Source organism: Urocampus carinirostris, chromosome 5 (genome assembly GCF_059441175.1).
Source record: "Urocampus carinirostris isolate Australia breed hairy pipefish chromosome 5, RoL_Ucar_1.0, whole genome shotgun sequence".
Lineage (NCBI taxonomy): Eukaryota > Metazoa > Chordata > Actinopteri > Syngnathiformes > Syngnathidae > Urocampus > Urocampus carinirostris.
This window is the reverse complement of record NC_142353.1, coordinates 24,388,972-24,409,707: the sequence shown is the minus strand read 5'-3', so window position 1 is coordinate 24,409,707 and position 20,736 is coordinate 24,388,972. Positions and strand designations below refer to the sequence as shown.

Genomic DNA, 20,736 nt, shown 5'->3' with positions numbered 1-20,736 from the left:
CAAGGGGCAAACTTAGCTCAAGATGATGTCATTACCGACTGAGAGTTTTCGCATCTGACAAAATAACAAACATAGATCAATAAATGATAGCACACAACACATAATTATATTTGACTGAATGGTTTGTCGTTATACAAAATTAAAATTAAATTGGAGGACATTCTTCAAAAGCACATTGAAGCCCTACTGCCTGTTTGGGTGCGGCACCAAGCGGCTGGCTAGTTGTGCGCTACCAATGGGTGTTAGCCTAGCTACCCAAGGAGTCAGTCGAATACAGAACACGATAACATTCCGCGAAGCACCCATTAGTCTGCATTTCTTTGTGTTCTTCTAAATTTCCGTAGAGTCCGATTAAATTGATGAATTTCTTTTCTTTGTAACTAGCCGTTAAAACATAGCGGAACAGTTTGTTTTTATCCGGAGACGTTGACTGCGCCTGCCCAAACCAGCTGTCTGACTGAAAGTATACACCAGCCTATCATAGGTAATCACACTAACCCAACACAAAGCACCCTCCCTAATCTCTCGCTCACTGTCTGCTGTCTAATACAAACCCAACGCATAATACGTTGATATCAATGACAATAAAGACCATTAAATTGAACCAACGATGAACAAAGCGTGAAGTCGCTAGGGGTCTCTGTGTTGAACCTTTGCACACATGTGACCGAAACCACGTGACGACACCATGATGGACGGTAGTAACCCGTGATAAACAGTGAACGAGGCCAGTAAACGGTAGACGACAATAACAAAAACAGCTATACTAATCAACAAACACTTGTCAAACAAACATTGTGCAGTTGTCAGGTGAGGTGGTTCACTTTGACAGAAAGCACAAAGGGAGCTATTTAGGTTAACTGAGGATAGCATTAGCAATGCTAGCTACCGAGCGATAGCCTTCCTCCTGACGTACTTACACATCTGAACAATCGTCCAATTAGCCTGACTTCACTCCACACGCTATGTACCTCTATACTGTAAATGGAGTAGCCCCCATTCACCAATGCTGATCTAAAAGCTTATAAAAGTCTGGATGCTTACCAGTTCTTCGTAGCTGGTGCGCGTTAATGCACTTTGTTAAAATGCAACCTCAGCATTAAATATCTTTATATATAAATTTTTGGGAAATCTAATAAAACAGTAAAGGTTGAGGTTTTTGAGTTTTTCCTCGTCCTTATGTATGTTTTAGATCAGGGGATGATGTCTGTGGACTGTGCAGCCCTTTGAGAATCCTTGTGATTAAGGGCAATACAAATAAACATGACTAGAGTTGATGAGGCATTTGCACTTAGTATAGAAATCATTTTTGAGCTTATTGAAAATGTTCATTTTGGCAAAATGAAGTTTTTCTCTCTTAAATGTTCATCTCCATTTCATCCATTGGTAATTTGACACCTCATTTTGGCATAAGAAACTGTTTGGTAGAGCACATAACAGTTTTCAATTCATGTGATGTATCGAAGAATACTGTTTTGGATCCCTGGATATGAAAACAGAAGTTCATTTATCTGGTAAGATATAGCAACGGTAAGACATGAAAGTAGCTAGTTCGTGTAACAGAGTTTAAATTTGATTGTTTTGAGTTTTTTTGAATTCTCACAAAATCTGTGCTTTTGTTGCATTACTGTTAAAATTCTGGTACTGCATTCATTTTTTAAGCCATTGGCATGTGCGACTGTCTTTTTCGTTTGTCACTTTATGGGCTTCTGCGCTTGCCGTACCTTCAACTCTTTCAACTCGTGCTGAAGATGTATGAAGTCGTGCACAGACACCCTGACTTATCTGTATTGTTTATTGAATGCAGGCAATAAACCGAGTGACTGTGAATCCTTGTGTCGTGCATGATTGAGGGTCGTTACATTCGCACTAGCTAACTTATTATATTGAGTGTCTTTGACGTGACTTGTACTTACCTAATATTAAATTGCTCAAAAATGTATTAAAGGTACCTTGTAAAAATATTTGCTGCAATTCCTGGAATACATGAGGACTGCCAGCCTACCAGTATGGGCCTTTGCACAACTCCAGTCCCTCCGTTTGACACAGATAAATGTCCATGTAAGATTGAAAATTGCATAGGTAAATCACAGATAAATTTGTGGCTCGGCAAACTAACTGGTTCATACCGGTTATTTTACATCTATGGTACTGGAGGAACTGGGCAGCACGGTGGCGCAGGTGTTAGCACGTGTTCGGCACAGTTCTGAACTCGTGAAATCTAACCTTCCTGATTGGAGTTTGCATGTTCTCCCCGTGCTTGCGTGGGTTTCCTCCGGTCACTCTGGTTTCCTCCCACATTCCAAAAACATGCATGTCAGGTCAATTGGCCGGTCCAAATTGTCCCTAGGTGTAAATGAGCGAGTGACCTGTCTGTCTCTGTGAGCCCTGCAACTGGCTGGCAACCAGTTCAGGGTGTCCCCTGCCCACTGCCCGAAGATAGCTAGGATGGGCTTCAGCACCCCCGTGGCCTTACTGAGGATAAGCTGTACAGATAATGGATGGATGGAGGAACTAGAACATTGGCTTTGAAAGTCCTTAAAAGTGTTTGAATTTGGACATCTCAGTTTGTTTTTATTCAGGGACATTGAAGTGAGGATGGGTGACTTTTGAGACCGTTTGTGATTAAGGGCTATATAAATGAATAAACATAAATTGACTTCATGTTGATGTTTTATTCATTTTTTTTACATTTGTTTTTGTTTTTTTAATAGATCGTTTGTACTAATTGCAAAATATTGCGCAGCTGGTATAAGTACTATGTTTTACCCAACCATCCTCTCTGTGGCCAATTGTTTAAGATGTGAGCAAAATCTCGATTTTTTTTTACCTTACCTAATCTCATCTCATTAGCTGCACTGCTTATCCTCAGTAGGGTCGCGGGGGTGCTGGAGCCCATCCCAGCAATCATCGGACAGTGGGCAGGGGACACCCTGAACTGGTTGCCAGCCAATCGCAGGGCACACAGGGAAAGACAACTCGCTCGCTCATTCACACCTAGGGACAATTTGGACTGGCCATCCACATTAAATGCATGTCTTTGGAATGTGGGAGGAAACTGGAGTGCCCGGAGGAAACCCACGCAAGCACAGGGAGAACATACAAACTCCGCACAGTAAGTCCGGTAGCTGGATTTGAACCCACACAGGAGGTCCCCAAAACCCTAGAACTGTGCCACACACGCGCTAACCACTGCGCCGCCGTGCTGCCCCACCTTACCTTATGTGGTTTATTGTTTTCAAATTTGGGATTTTGCAGGGCGGCATGGTGACTTACTGGTAAGCACATCTGCCTAACTGTTTGGAAGTCCCAGAGTCAATTCCAGCCAGCGGTCTGTGTAGAATTTGCATGTTCTCCCTGTGTGTTCGGGCATTCCGGTACCCTCCCACGTTCCTAAAACACACATAGCAGCTTGATTAGTGATTTCAAATTGTCCCTAAAAATGAATGTGTGAGTGAACTGTTGTCTGTGTCAGTGTGCCCTGGGATTGGCTGATAACTGGTCCAGGGTGTCCCCTGCCCCCTGACAGCTGGGATGTGGGCCCCAGCACTCTGGTAACCCTAGTGAGATTAAGCAATCTGAAATATGAATAGATTTTAACAATACTGTGTTACCTCTACATACAAGCTGCTTGAGATATGAGAAATTCCAATATGAGATGTCTTTGTGACCGCTTCCTCCGTGCCTCCCTCTGAACCTAAACCCATCTGCTAGGTATGCAACACCTCCGGCGTGGGGCAGGGCTTTAGATTTATTTTCTTTCCGTTTTTATTTCTATTTTTCCTCTTATTGCAAGCTTGTTCAATCACTATTTGTTTTTAGTGATCAGTAATATGTGTTTATAGCTGTTTAGGGTTTACTTGGTTACTTCTTGAAGACTGGTAACAGATTAGTTGGTTTTCGGTTATTTAGTATCGGGAAAATTATCTAGCGATACGAGACATTCTAGATATGAGCACATTTCCAGTAGAGGTATCACTGTATTTTTATGTTCAATTACTATTTGAATGTGTTTTTATTGATCAGGAAGATGTCTTTTATATTTAATTATGGTTAACTTTGTTGCTTTTTGGAAGATGGGAACGGATCAATTAGTTTTCAGTTATTTAGTATCAATAACATTTGCTCAAGATATGAGCAATTCTGGAAGCGAGCACGATCCGGCAACAAAAATTCTTGTATCTGGAGATCTCACTCTATTCTTATGTTAAATTAGTATTTGAATGAGTCTTTAGTGATAGGAAATGTGTTCTCTTGCTGTTTATTGCTCACTTTGATGCTTTTGCAAAGGCTGGAAAATGTAAAAGTATCACTGTAAAGCCTTTGTATTTTTTAGATTACTTATCTGTACTTAATGCTGTTGTTGGTTATTTTACATGTACTGAGTGCACTGAGTGTACGTAACTGTTTTAATGTTACTGTTGTCTCCGGTCCTTCCTTCTCCCTCTGGCCTGCCTCGATCTCACATTACAGCTGTGATGCTTAATTAGAGTTATTTTCCATATGCCCTAAGCTGCAAGCTTGTTTTCTGCTACACATTATACATGCAAAGAAATGCATTAGGAAGCTATAAAACAAGTCATGTTTTTTTGTTTTTGTTTATCAGCGTCTGCTGATATTGTACTTTTAGTGATGTGCAGTGTTGGGCCCATTACTGGAAAAAAAAAAAAAAAAAAAAAAAAAAACAGTAGTTACATCACGAGTTACTTCATTTAAAAAATAATTAATGCCCCCCCAGAGTTCACAGTTATGGGATCCCCTTTACCTCCTGGGTTGTTGGAGCACCACTTTCTGTTGTGTGTACCGCGGGCATGTACCGCATGAAATTGCCGAACCGTCTCGAGGCTGCATACAGGGTAGGGGTTTGCTCCCCCACATGAAACAGTACTGGTTTCCATGGATACCAGTGACAGGAGAAGTCTCGTGATCTGACTGAGATACAGCACCTTCATTATCTGGTTGCTGTTATTGTCAGTGAAAAGCGCCACACTGACACCAAAAGGTAGCACGTTTCTTTATTTAGTTACAAATCACAGACCCACTAAAACTGCTCTAAAATAGCCACATAATGAAAGAAAAAGAAGAATTGTACAACAAACTGTGGAAGCACTAAGCAGTGAGCCATTTATATTTATTGACTTGTGAATTTTTTCACATATCCATTTGTCTCTAGCCTTCAAACCCCTCAAAATTCTCCTTCTCCATTTCTGGGTACTGTTTTCCTTTTTCTCCAGGTATGGTGTATTGCAAAAATAATTCTACAAATAAAAATGTGAAAAATCCAGCACACTTTTATTGCAAATTCTGTGCTCATGTTGATTTCCTGCTGGCTTGTTGATTCTGTATAAGCTAGACCCACTTACCACAACTGCAAACAATTTGCTACTGGTGACACACAACCAAATATCCCCATATTAACAGACCACCTGATTCCAGTGGATTTAATAATTCAAAATCTGTCTTATGTGCGAAAATTTACAATAGGGAGAATGCCTACACGAGGAGAACTTCAGGGACCCCATATTCTGCGCTTGAAACAGAGCCACCATAACTGCATTATGTTTACTTTGTTGGTAGATATAAACAGCCTCACAACGTAATACAGGAGTATTCGGCAATCAGAGGACATTGTATTTCATGATTTACTTTCATAATGAAATAACCTATTCAAACACAAGATATGAACAAAAATAGAGTTACAAAATGTGACTATTATGCGTCACAGTACTCGTTGAGAAAAGTAATTGCGTTCCGGGAACCTGTTCCTTTGTAACGCGCTAGTCCCAACACTGGTGATGTCTGCAATGTACTTGTGCAGTACACGCCTATGTACTTGAGCAGTACTTGTATTTTCATTTACGTGGAGCAGTGAAGTAACCTGCAGTGCATCACACCCCCACAGCAAGCCAGAAAACAAGCGCATGAAGTCTACCACCTTCCTCTTTGGGCGCCGTCCTCTTACAAAGATGCAAGCCCTTCAAATGATTTGGAGTGTATTCACATCGGTCTGAATGGTTTCCACAGCGACGGCGCTACTGGTATTCCGACGCCAGCGTGTCATTCGAGCACACGTTTGTCTTTGCTTCTTTCGGAAGCGCACGTTCTTACTGCTGCGGCAAGCTGAGAATCGATGGTTCATCGCAGGACACATGATGTGATTTTGTAGGTGAAGATGGCCTCCAGTCACAATTGTATTTTCTGTTTTTTTATTTCGAAGTGATTGTCCTCCCCTGTGGAGTAAAAATATTGCTGTTTTTCCAGGTAACCTGTCAACGGTTCACTTTTTTCGAGCCATTGGCGATACCCAGTGTTGGGCGTGTTACTGAAAAAAAGTAATCCGTTACCGTTAAAAGTTATTCCATTGGCCCCTGGATTTCTCACACCCCATAGAAGCACGTTACTCTGAAAGTTACTATGTAGTTAGAAAGGACCATACATACTCGCATTGAAGCTGACAACCCAAAACCGTTTAGAAGAAAACATGTACAGTGAGACCTCGGTTATCGCGGTTAATGGGGACAAAAACCACCCGCGGAGTGAAAATCCGCGAAGTGGCGGTGCACCTTCAAAAAAAAATACTTAACCCTATAGTGCTAGGGTCGTTGGCCGAGGGGGATTCACGTCCGCTGCCTTTCGCCCGCCGCGCGTGGATGGCCGCCTGTCGTCGCGTCGCGCTACTGGGGTCGTCGGACGAGTGGGCTCTCCCCAGTTTCGGGGGTAGCCCGATCACGCCCGCCGCCTTTTCTCGCGTCGCACCGTGTGACGCTGCGTCCGCCGAACTCGCTCCGTCGCGCGGCCCGGGAGTGACGGTTGTGTTTATTAAGTCTTTTATTAGCATATTTTCTTTTGGCGTGACCACATTCAGAACACGTATACTGTAACTTCTGTGCTTACGTTTTTACAACCCCTCCCGCCAACCATTGGTTACCGGTGACACACAGACAAATATGTGACAATGATATTTATATAAATTTAATGGGTCTACATCTTTTTCCCTGCGTGAACCTGATGTATCGTATCTGAGACCATCGGCACATGCAAAAAAAATAGACCATGAAAAACCGCGACTGAAAGGTTTTGCGCACTCTTGGTGTACTATCACTGCTTTGATGGTTTGAACAAAAGACAATGGTACAATTTTGATTCTAGTCCATAGTGGGAAGTTAAGACATCCCGATGCAACCATGCTCGGGAATCCAAAAACAAAAGTAAATGTGTGCATAATTAATTATTCATTTTAATTTACATTTTGCCGCATTTTAAGTGTTATTATACCATTTATGTTCAAGAAGTCGTGGCTACCAGAAGACATACCGATCCAATCCAAATAAATAACAATCTGATCCCAACATTTTTTACATGGAAATGATCCAAATGATGGTTATGATCATTGCACTCCTCTTGCGTTAGTTTATAATTATGATAACATAGTCAACCAAACACGATATTTGAAAATAAATGCAGTAGTGCAAATAAAGTGTAAACACAATTCGATGTCAAGAACCAGAACCCGATGAGGACCCAAATGCGTGACATTTCTCACACAAGCTTTTATTTTACGGGAAATGGGGCGTCATGCACGTTAGGCAGCGGTCGGGCATGGAAAGACGAGAAGCCAGAGATTGACTAGATCGATACCAATAGCCCAATTGCAGATACCAAATATAAATAAAATCACTGCATTTTGTGCTGGTTTGGGGAGTAACGGAATACATGGAACGGCAAAAATGATGTTTGCAAGCCGTTTGGATTTATTTTCATTTTGTTTCTGTCGCATTTTATGTTAGTTTTGCCGGAGATCAAAGAGATCAAAGCCAGGAGAGAAAGCTTGCCACGTGTTGTGAGTCATAATTTTATTCATATTTAGTTCATTTTGTCTTTTATTAGCATATTTGGTATTGGAGTAATCCAAAAGTAATTGAAAGTAATCAAGTTAAAGTAACCCCACCCAACCCTGATCATTGATAACAAAGTAGCGAACATTGTTTATAATAAGATGAGATGTGACACTTGAGAATAAAAATGCAAAATTCTTAAAAGAGAAAGAATATATAAAAAGAATGATAGGAAGAACATTTGTCTTTTTTGCATTAGCCAGGGTTAGGGTTTAGGGTTAGGGTTCAATGCAAAATGATACTGCTGAACCATTGAATGCACCTCATAGTTATCTGGAAATATAAATGATTTTAAATGAGTCTGTCCGGCATTGCCATAATTGCCAAAAACCACAGTTGAGAACATTCTGGCATACAGGGTCACAATTTTGTATGCTGGCAGAGGACAGAAAAACCCGGACAAGGTCCAGAAAATCATTGGCTGCTCACTGCCCAGTCTGGAGGATATTGCCTGCTTGTTATACTGCATCAGAGCCAATATGATATGGACTCCTCTCACCCAGGTCACTAACTCTTTGACCTGCGCTAAAGGCCCCTAAAACAAGGACTAATAGGCTTAGAGACAATTTCTTCCTAAGGGCGATTACAGCCCCACACAATCGCGTAAGATTGAAAAGTATAGAGTTCATCTTGCCAGTTGTATTGACAAATAGGTATTGTATATTGTATTATTGACTTTTTTTGAATTTTTGTTGCTACAAAATATTGTTTCCATAATTTCATTACGAAAGAAAATTGCACTTGAGACTTAGGCCAGTCTTTAAGTGCTACCTCGTAAATATTCCTGCCTATTTATCCTGACTCCTCGGGATACTGTCGAATGAGGCGGGTGCAGTGGCTGGGGAGAGGGAGATATGGTCTTCCCTTCTGAGGATGCTGCCCCCCACGGCCTGACCCCGGATAAGCAGAAGACAACAGATGGATGTTTTATCTCATTTTTCTGTTTCAAGTCTTTATTACGTGTTCATACTGGAGTGCCACGTCGAATCCCGATGCAAACAAATGCATTGTTATCAATGACAATAAAGGTTATTCTATTAAAATGAATTGAAACTTACAATCCTTCAGCAAGTGATGTACAGACATTGAATGACTGAAACAAGTCGTTTTTAGGAGAGGGAAAGCTTTCTTAAAGCATTTAGTGAGAGTAAACACGAAACCTTCGTCACAAAATACTTGTGCAAACATAATGTGTTTGATTTATATGCTTGACGAGCACACAAACGACGCAGAAAAAGGATACATGTGTTTACATTCTAAGTCTCATGTTCTGTATTATTACAAATTATGTAAGTATTATGTAAATATTTATATATTCTTAAAGTAAGTGCCTTGTGTGAACAAATACACTGAAATGTCAGTGTGACACACATATATACATCAAGGTTGTCGGATCGCTTAACCGCCTGGGTCATTGGGCCAAAACAGTTCACAATATTTTTTAACACTTTTTACATAATTTTCACTATATCCCTCTCAAGGCTGGTTTGTATTTAGGTAGGCGTTTGCTCCCCCATATGAAAAAGAAGTACTGGTTTCCACGGTTACCAGTGGCAGAAAAAGCCAATCCACTATTTTATACTACTTTTGCAATACTTTCCCCCTTTTTAGGACTTTTTTTTCCATTATTTTCAGTTTTTTTCTGTATATTTTCAGTACTTTTCACATTTTTCAGTTGTTTTTTAATGGTCTATATTATTCCTTTCAATAGGGTTAAGTATTTTTCACTACTTTTTACATAATTGACACTACTTCCTGTAGTTTCTCAGTATGTTTTTTATCATTTTTTGTTGTTTTTACATAATTGTCATTGTCATTTATGATACTAAACACTATACTTTTTACAGCCTTTTTACTACTTTAAAGTACTTTTTACATTAATTTCACTTTTTTATTTTTAGTACTTTTTTGATACTTTCAGTCCTTCAAACTCTCCAGGTCACAGTTCATGGATTCCTGGGTCATTGGGGCACCACCTCCTGTGGCGTGTCTTTGTTTTTAATGTTTGATTATAGTTTATTACTTTGTCAATAAAACGGATATCCTTGGTATCTGCAGCAGGTGATTTTTTGAAAAAAAGAACAATCCCAAGGTCCTTTTCGACACTGTAGCATCGCTTACAAGGCAACAGACTATCCCAGATAGCTCCACTCATTCTGCCCACGACATAATGGTCTTCTTTACTAAGAAGATCCAAAGCATACAGGAAGAAATCGCTAAAGACAGTATTAATTCAACACATACTAAAGCACTCAAATCTATAGATGGTGGCTGTCCAGGGATTTTGTCCCGTTTTAGTGAACTGTCACTCGATAATCTTAAACAGATGGTGAATACGGCCAAACCGACGACTTGCCAGTTCGACCCGCTTCCAGGTTCACTTATTAAAGGTCTCTTTGGCGTTCTTGCACCTACAGTTCTAAATATTTTAAACATATCACTCTCCTCAGGTGTAGTTCCAGCGGCTTTTAAGTCCGCCGTCATTAAACCCACACTGAAACGACCCAACCTTGATCCAGAAAACTTATGTAATTATAGACCTGTGTCAAACCTACCGTTTCTTTCTAAAATTCTTGAAAAAGTAGTGGCACAGCAGCTGAATGACTTCATGTCCGAGAACAATCTCTTTGAATCAATGCAATCAGGATTCAGGGCTAACCACTCTACTGAGACAGCTCTGATTAAGGTAACCAATGATCTCCTACGGGCAATGGACTCTGGCGCATCATCACTTTTGCTGCTGCTGGACCTTAGTGCTGCATTTGACACAGTGGACCAGAATATCTTGCTAGAACGGTTGGAAAAATGGATTGGTCTCTCAGGAAACGTCCTCTTATGGTTCAGATCCTACCTCTCAGATAGGACACACTGCGTTAAATATGGCGAATTGACATCTGAGCCCTTTAGTGTTACCTGTGGTGTTCCGTAGGGTTCAGTGCTTGGCCCCCTTCTCTTCAGCATGTATATGCTTCCACTAGGTGATATTATTCGCAAGTATAATATCAGTTTCCATTGCTACGCAGATGACACTAAACTATATCTTCGGATGGAGGAATCTGCCACACTAAACTGTGGAAATTTGAAAACCCTGCCTCACTGAGATAAAAGAGTGGATGTCACTCAATTTCCTGCGTCTGAACTCCGAAAAGACTGAAATGTTAGTTATTGGTCCATCTAAGTCCTGTGACTTATTCTCTAAAACCGCTGTGAACATCGACAATTGCCACATCACACAGAGCGACTCACTTAAAAATTTAGGTGTCATTTTTTACCCCGATCTGTCCTTTCACACACATGTGAAGAAAATTACTAGAACCGCTTTCTTCCATCTCCGTAACATTGCTAAAATTCGTCCTATACTTTCTCAGTCGGATGCGGAAATCATAATTCACGCGTTTGTTACCTCACATCTCGATTACTGTAATGCACTACTTTCAGGTCTTCCGATGACCAGACTCAAGAGTCTTCAGCTGGTACAAAATGCTGCAGCGAGGCTTTTAACTAGGACAAAAAAGTACGATCACATTACCCCAATTTTGGCTAACCTGCATTGGCTCCCTGTTAGATGTGATTTTAAGGTTCTCCTATTACTATAAAAAATCATACATGGACATTCCCCCTCATATCTTTCAGATCTGATTTCCCCCTATGTCCCGGCCCGAAGCCTTCGTTCCGAGAGCGCCGGTTTCCTGGTGATCCCAAGAGCCAAGAAGTGTTCCGCTGGTTCGAGAGCGTTCTCCATCCGGGCACCGGTGTTGTGGAATGCTCTTCCCCCTGAGATCCGATCTGCAACCTCAGTGGAAATGTTTAAATCTAAGCTTAAAACCTATTTCTACTCTATAGCATACAAATAACCTAAACTTCTTATTTGTAATAACTTATGAAGCCCTTTGGGACTATTTGTGATTAAGGGCTATACAAATAAAAATGACTTGACTTGACTTGACTTTTGTCAAATTGATTTGTGGCGCATAGCCTGGAGGCAAGCGTGGTGTTTTCCTACGTGCAAAATCAATTTTATGCTCATGATACATTGATTTGGTGTGATCTTAAAGGTAAGCCTTAAGATTAGAAACACAAAAGTAAATTTACATATACATAATGCACTAATAGACGAATTGTGTCCATGATAATTTCAATCACTAACAGTTGAATCTTACACAAGATGTGCGTACATCATAGTGATGTCCGTATCTTTGCCCAGGTTCTACAGATTGCGTGCTTGTCTCACATTTCTTTTTGTCTGTATTTTGTTTCTACTTCCGTGTAGCACTCATTTTGTTGAATTGCCGTGAGCCTGCAGTTTTGTGAAGGCATCCAAGAGGTGCGCTAGTGATGCTTTTAGTGACATGTACTGTATGATTGATTGTCTTCTTTTTTCATTTTGCAGTTCAAAATTAATGTACATAGTTCTGAGGTGATAGGATCAAATCCAGCTACCATACTTCCGGTGTGGAGTTTGCATGTTCTCCCCTTGCTTGCGTGGGTTTCCTCCGGGCACCCCGGTTTCCTCCCATATTCCAAAACACGCATGTCAGGGTAATTGCCTGGTCCAATTGAGCGATTGAGTTGTATGTCTCTGTGTGTCCTGCACTTGGCTGGCAACCAGTTCAGGGTGTCCCCTGCCCACTGCCCGAAGATAGCTGGGATGAGCTCCAGCACCCCCATGACCCTATTCAGGATAAGCGGTGGAGATTAATGGATGAGAAATGACTTTACGATTACTGTATCTTGTAGATGATTTGGGTGGTTAATTATTTATTAGAAAAAATAATCAATTGGCTAATTATTTTGAAGAGGCAAATTTAATGTTTTTCAGATAATTTGATCAGGGTAACGTTTAGTGAATGCGAATGATTGGCCAACAACTTTAAGTGAATTATTTTCACCAATTTTTTAAAGTCCAACATACTATAATCAAGACCCACTCTTGGATTTAAGGGATTTTCTTTAATAATCATCTAAAGAAGAAACTTCAATAGAAAACAAAAGAAAAAGAAGGAAAAGAAAAGGACCTAAAGAAATAAGTTGTGGTCTTGGCTGGCACAATTAGTATAGAGAAACAACATGGTGGACTTAATTTTTCCTGTAAATTGAATTTTAAGCAACTGGCCATTTTTGTAATTTGTAATCTAATTCCTTTTTGATCATTCCGATTGATACCTGTTACCATTGGATAATTTGGTTTCAGTGTGATGAGGTAATGATAGTGGAGGTCCTGGATGGAAGCTGCAGTCCTCAAGTCTGGAAGACCTGGTCAGGACCATAATCACCAGTTGGAAGAGGGCCTAATCTTGGTTCTCAGCTGGCCGCCTGGCAGGTCCTTTCTTTGTCCCGAGAAGCACTTTGGCAAGCATAGGTTAGCGTCTCTACACTAACTTTCAGCCCAACAGTGAAGGAGCGTGCAGGTTAAGCCATTGAGGTCACTGGCTCACAGGACTGCCTTGGCCGCTGGCTGGATCGGGACTTTCTTGCTAGCCTGCTCAAACAGAACCGACTTTTGGGCCGTCAGACCCACACTTTTCTTGCTGGCCTCCAGGAAGGGTTGCCAAGGCAATCTCTGAATGTTTTTTATTTATTTATTTATTTTTTATAAAATGAGAGATAACATCATACCAAACTTCAAGCCCAGTTGCCACATCAGATAATTCAATCACTTTAGATAATTGAATTAAAGTGATCATAGGACTCAATACACATGTTTTGAAATAATTTCATCATTTTTTTCACATTGCAAACAGGTAAGTTTTTTCCGTGCGCAAACTCAGATGAGCTAATTCAATATTATGGAGTCAGTTGGAAGAGGGGAAGAGAGGGAGAAAGCGAAAGGTGGAAGGGGGGCAGAAGGAGAAGCAAAAGGCAGTTCATGTCTTTGTGAAACTCCCCCCGGCGAACCAGAATGCTGTATCCAAAGTTGATGGCCTTACAATTGTTATATTGGGAGTATGTTTTACTAAGCCTAGAAAATCAGATTATTGTTAAGAGATTTGGCATCCCCTCGTTGAACAAATAATACTTGGACATAAGACATCCCAGAGTTTGTTGAAAATTTTGAAGTGAACACTTGGTGTGTTTGAAACATGAGTTGGTTCTTAACATGGTCTTAATGTAAACTCAATCTTAGCATATTTTGTCTGCCATGTAAAAAGAGAATGTTTTATTTAATATATCTGACTTGGTTAAAATTTGAGTAATTTTTTGGAGGGCTACCAGCAACTACCCGACCCTGGTTTCCTCCAAATCCTTGTCATGGTTACATTGGTCATTTATTTTGAACAAAAATTTGTGTTTCTATTTTTGTTGTGTTTATTATGTCTTTTATTCGCATATTTTCTATTTACGTAATCCAAAAATAGTTCAAAGTAATCAACATGCATTACTACAATATTATGGTATTCAGATTAAGTTAGTGATTACCTTTTTCAACAGGTAACTATTTCGTATTACATTTTTAAAGGAACCCTTCCAACTCTGATTTGCGTGGGCAAGCTGAAGGTGTGCTTACAGCAAAACAAACACACATTTAGCATTAAGCCAAGCGGCCTATGGCTAGCTAAAGAAACATTAACTGCGGCTGCCGAGGACATTACTGGTGTGTACATTGTATTATAAATACTATGAAAAATAGTTATTGTATGTCCTTATGGTTTGTAAATATCAGTACTTTTTAAAGTATTGTCACTTTTGACAAAAGCCAGTTACATCCCTTTGAGAGGTTGTTGGACTTTAATGACCCACGGACAATTGCTTGAGATTTTAACAATTAGCCCCATCTTATTGCACAGGATTCATTAGCAACATGTAGCTCCAGAGCCATTCCTCTACATTCAACTTAGGGAGTGCACGACTTCAAAATTGTTGCCCTTGCGGCTTAGTTTCCAGATGCAGTCGACCAGTTCGTCTTTTCTTGTTTAAACGGAAATTTCAGTGCACTGAAAGCCCTTGGGGATGAGGTACCGGTACATTGCAAGCAATTTTAAAGGAGAGTGAGCATGTGTGTGTGTTTAAAATGACTGTTGGATAGATGATTGTTTTTGTGCGAGTGACTTGGAGAAACCACACTTGTCAACGTATACAATTTTGCCGTATTTTACACGACTTTTTGCTAAAATATCTAAATGCGGATCTTATTCAGAATAGAATACCATTTTGTTTAACAAACAATTGTTTGCCTACTGTGCAGATTTGCCCGTTTTACAACATGCTCTGCCATTATTGGAAAAATTGACGATGACCCTACTGTTCTTTAGGGTGGGGGTTCTAGACTCAAATTCGATCGGAACTGGAGTTTGGGTGAGGGTTGTAAAAATAAAGGTTAGTAGAATAAATAAACCTAAATAAAAACATCCCATTGTTCTCAAATACATTTCTAAAGAATTCGACATAAAATGTCACATAAAAAACATTACAAATCAATGTAGTATTTTATTGTATATCATCTTGTACTTCAGAATGGCACTTTTTAATTTAATTGTGCTTTCTATATAACAAATTATTTTCATATGAAAATCAATCGACTTTCATATCAAGGCGGGGGCCTTGAACTCTAAATCCATTTTTTAATTTTGATTGCAATTATTTCTACATTTGAATCTAGAATAGTCTAAATGCAATTATATAGCTGTCGGGTTCAAAACGATGTCTGGATGAAATAAGAAACCTTTGAGTTACAATCAATCTTGTTTATTAAAGAAAACCAAGCACATTGACACAAGGCAAATTTGCGTTCTTGGATTGCGATGAAATAACTCCACAGACTGAAGCTTGAGCCTCCTTTTTATACTGTTTCATATATTTCTGATTGGAGGATAGAGCAAACACACACAGGCACGGAAGCGCATTTTGACTGGTTTGGACTGGATTCACATATTCAAATGCAGTGCATAAAGTTGGTCACTAGATGGCGTGAGATCATAAAAAACACAGCAGTTTATTGTTTGCACATAGATAGGAGTCTTGGGAAAATTCCCAGTGACCTCAAAGTTATGGAGACAGAGTTCAGTTGGGTATAGGAAAGTTATGCTCCCGTCCTTGGGTTGCACGGTACTGCCGAACGGAGTTACGTGCACCTGTTTGATAACAGATAGGGAGCTTTCAGCGCTATAGAAACAAAGGTCCTTTGGCCTAGGAAACCCACGCTCCCGACCGTGGAGGCGTTCGCTCCGAAAACGCAAATGCAAATTATTGAGTAAAAATAAACGTATAAAGATATATAATATAGTACAAAAGGTACATTTAGACCAAATTTTCCCTTACAACAGCCCATTCACACACACTCACATACCTACCTGCTTATCTGGGGCATTAGGGATTCAGTGTCTTACCCAAGGACACTTCGACATATAACTCGGAGGAGCAGGGAATCAAGCCTGCGACCTCTTGATCCCAAGACGAGCGCTTTATCTCCTGAGCTACTGCCGCCTCAAGAATCAAATGTATTCCATTCATTTATTATTTTTACTACAATCACTTTCTAAATGTATATACTTACTGTACCATTGTTGGGGGAGGGGGGGGGGTAGAAAGTATGGGTGGGCAAAGCAATTCACATATTGATAACATCTATAGTATACTGAGCGAGTATTTGTATCGGATCAATAATATTGTCCTGGATCGATACTACGCTCCTCCATCAATTAAAACAAGCAACACTTTCCTGTGCAATGTTTTGTAACAGTATCATAGTAATATTTTGCGATGTAGGTATTTTAGTATTTTGTTACATTTTCAATTTTGTTATATTGGTGCTTTTTTTAGTTTGACTTTTATTTTGAAACAGTTGTAAGAGAAATGTACATTTTTAATATTAATACAGATTAATATCAGATTGTATTTTAATATTTCTAATTAATATGTATTGGTACTGTTAAAGTCTGCATTGTAGTTATCTAAATATCAAACAAACTTTGGTGCTGCGTTCATTGTAATTATAAAGTAACTCAAGGAGAAGGTGTTGAATTATTCAACGAGCAAAAAGTATCAGATCAGTATCGATCCATATTACCCTACCCGTATTTACACATGGACTGGATCAATATCAATAATTCTCAGTATAGCTTACCTTTACTGGAGACTACACAAATATATTCCAATAGAATCAAATAAATAAAACAATCGTCTCCTTCACCAAACGTTGACTTAAGATATACAGTATTTTCAAATTACTTTAACATTTAATAAAATAATTTTACATATTTAGTGCCTAAAATCTTTGCACTGTGTTTTTCATAATTATAGTAAACTAACTCAAGGTCCTTAGTCATTTTTTTCCAGATCATTTTCAAGCAAAACGTATCCGTAAAGCATCACAATCAGTACATAGATACCACAGTGTATTTAGTTGGATAGGATCTACAGTATACCAAAATTCCAAGTATTCCCTAAAAATAAAATAAATCTTGTCTTGTCTTGTTTGTTCCTGAACTTGTGCTCTGACCCTATGAAAGTCCAAAACACAAAAGGCTTTTGCTAAGCGATAACAGCTGTGCAAAACCTTGCAGGAGAGTCCGGTATGGAGTTGCCATGGAAACACTTCCCTGTTCTCCACAATTTCGCAAACGCGCACGTGCTCAAGAGATATTATGCAAGAGCTCTCGCTCTGCCCCATCTCTCGATCCCGAGCTGCAATTATGTCAAAGGCTCCGATTAGCACGGACATCTTAACATCCCAAAAACCATAGAATCAAAGTGACAGGCGCTTTTCGAATGATCAAAATGATTTACTGCAAAGTCGTACTATGAAGGAAAGAAGCAGGTTCTGTTTTTTGGGTGCTGATAACTCCGGACGGTCTCGATCGCTTGTCTTTCTTTCTTTGGGGGTAAATGTTTTCGGCCCCTTGGCTTCTTGTGCGCTTGACTGAATCCTCAGTGAGACACAAAGGGATGAAAGCATGAGGGGACGGCGGGATGGAGGGTGAGTTGGCCTGGAAAAGAGTGGGACGAGAGGTGAACTGCAAAGGGGGAGGAAGGGAAGAACTAGAGCAAAAGTCTACTTGGTGTTCCAAGTCTTGTGTGTGTTTATGTCCAGCTAAGAATAGCAGCTCTTGTGCTAACCTAGTGCCCCGGGTTGTGGCCATTTGAGCTTCTACGCATGCAACTTCATGTCCCGTTATGCAGGACAGTGTTTTACAACATTTTTTGAGCCAAGGCACACTTTTTCATTAAAAATATCTGGGTTTTCAACTATATTGCCAAAATTTGTCTTTCTTCTTTTTTCTTCCATTTTTTCAATTGATTAAACGACTAACTGTAACATTCATCCATATCAATAGGTGGCAGCAGATTACTTTTATGGATGGATGGTGGATGAAACAATGGATGGATGGATGGATGAATAAAACAATTTATGCATGGGTAGATGGATAAAACAATGGATGGCTGGCTGGCTGGCTGGCTGGCTGGATAAAACGATGAAGAGATAGATAGATAGATGGATAGACAGATAATTAGACAAATAGACAGATAAGGAGAGAGACAGACAGGCAGACAGACAGACCTGATTGATGAACAGGTGGGCGAATAGACAGATCCAGCTATTGATTCAAAGATAGACAGATAGATAGTAAAGACTTTCACGAGGTAATAGAGGGAAATATATAAAAAAATGTTAAATAAAGGTTAGCGAGTGTGCACCAGAGTTCTGAGGTCATGAGAACGAATCTTCCTGTGTGGAGTTTGCATGTTCTCCCCGTGCTTGCGTGGGTCTCCTCTGGGGACTCCGGTTTCCTCCCACATTCCCCAAAACATGCATGTCAGGTTAATTGGCCGGTCTAAATTGTCCCTAGGTGTGAATGAGTGAGTGAGTTGTCTGTCTCTGTGTGCCCTGTGACTGGCTGGCAACCGGTTCAGGGTGTTCCCTGCCCAATCCCCGAAGATAGCTGGGATCGTCTCCAGCACCCCCGCGACCCTACTTAGGATAAGCGGTGCAGATAATGGATGGAGGTTAAATAACTTATTATGACTAAGATGTTTAATATTTCACTACAAATACATCAAAGTAAAAATCTTGCACAGAATTTTGTTTATTTAATTTTTTTTCTTATTTTACTAAAAAAAAAAACTGGAAAAAGTGGGATTTTTAGTACCACTTGCACATACATTTTTATCATTTTGATGTTTTGTGGTGAAAAAAATGTACACTGACTCGGACAAAGTTGGGAAACACTGCACTAGGGCACACTAGTTGTTGAAAAATACTGTTCTAGGTCAGTGTGTTTGTTTTTGCAGATTTCTGCAATGTTTTAGTGTTACTTACCTGACACTTTTAGTCTTCCTTAGGAGAAGTGTTAGGGGGTTACTGAAAAACAGTAATTAGTTACAGTTATTGGTTACATAATTTAAAAAGTAATTCAGTAACCCCCAGATTACTGACACCCAAAAATAGCATGTTACTCTCAAAGTAACTAGTTACCGTGGACACCGACACCGACACAGGAGCAGACTCCCTAAAACTGCTTTAAAATGGCCACACTTTTACCGTAAATTCTGTGCTCACGTTTGTGTGTTGTTGGTTTGTTCTTTCTGTATAAGCGACGCCCCTCCCCCCGTGCACACTTACCATTCGCTACTGGTTATACACAATTAAATCGGTGTTTTATCTTCTACTTGTAAATTTGGCTTAGATGCGGTACATACCGTTGGGAGAATATCTCCATGAGGAGAAATACATCACCTCGTACCCTGTGCTTGAAACGGTGCTGCCATAATTGTATTCAGTTGATATTTGTAAGTCAATACAAACATGCTAACCCTTCAGAATAATGCTGGCTGATCGAAGGTTGCATGACACAACGTGTGATGCATCAAAATACAGGAGTACATTGTAACTTATGAACAGCATTTAATAAGTAGCGAATAATTCAGAAACGCACCAAGTTCTAATGACAATACAAAATCTATATGATAACCCGCTACAGTACTCATTACCTAGAAAACGAATTGTGGTCCGGAACGCAAATAATTTGTAATGCATTAATCCCAACACTGCTCAGGAGTAACACACTCCGTGATTCATCAGACTGTGAGCCAATATAACACTTTTGTGAATGGTGTAATTCTGATGTCATGTTTTGACCGTTGGAAAATCAGGGGCGGTGCGGGATTTTAATGTACAAGGTAAACGAATAATCATTTTTAATCTCATTTTCCTCATTATAAATATTTCACTTATTTTTTACGGTTGTTGGAATCCTCAACAGTTGAGTGAACGGGGCATTGCTTACTGTGGTGTGTCTCGGGCAAGTACAGCCTGGCGGCGCCCATACTCCTTCAGACCAATTTTCTTAGTAGAGGTTTGCCCCCCACATGATCCAGAACGTTCTGGTTTCCATAGTTACCGATAACAGGATAAGGCTTCTGATCTGACTCAGATACAGCACTTTCATCATCTGGTCACCGTTGTCTGTGTGAAACATCGTTCTGCTCTTCAGAAATGAGCCATACCTCACCCATTTTATCATTTATGGTTCATATGTCAAAATCTAGGTCCGTGGGCCGGATATGTTCCGCTAATCAAGTCAAGTCACATTTATTTGTATAGCCCTTAATCACAATATGTCTCAAATGACTGCACAGGATTACAATTACTCCATCGCCTGATCTTAAACCAACATGGGGGCAAGAAAAACCTCAAAACCTCAGATCTGAGGAAAAGAGAAACCTTGAGAAGGGGCTTCACAAGTGGTAATCCACCTTTCAGGATGACCAGGGTTTCTGAGTTAATTTTGATTAATCATTGTATAGAATATCTGTTTATTTTATTTTTTTATATTGCTGTCTCTTTAAAGAAAGTGTCGTTTTTTGGGGGGGTCAATACATTTTTGCACTTTACTGTATTTTAATC

At 39.9% G+C, this 20,736-nt stretch overlaps 1 protein-coding gene across 3 annotated transcripts in view; it reads left to right on the top strand.

Annotated features, from left to right (window-relative positions):
• The window catches only part of LOC148365836 (ras-specific guanine nucleotide-releasing factor 2), a 78,809-nt gene that overhangs the window by 3,759 nt on the left and 54,314 nt on the right, over positions 1-20,736 (top strand). The gene's annotated exons all lie outside the window — the stretch shown is intronic.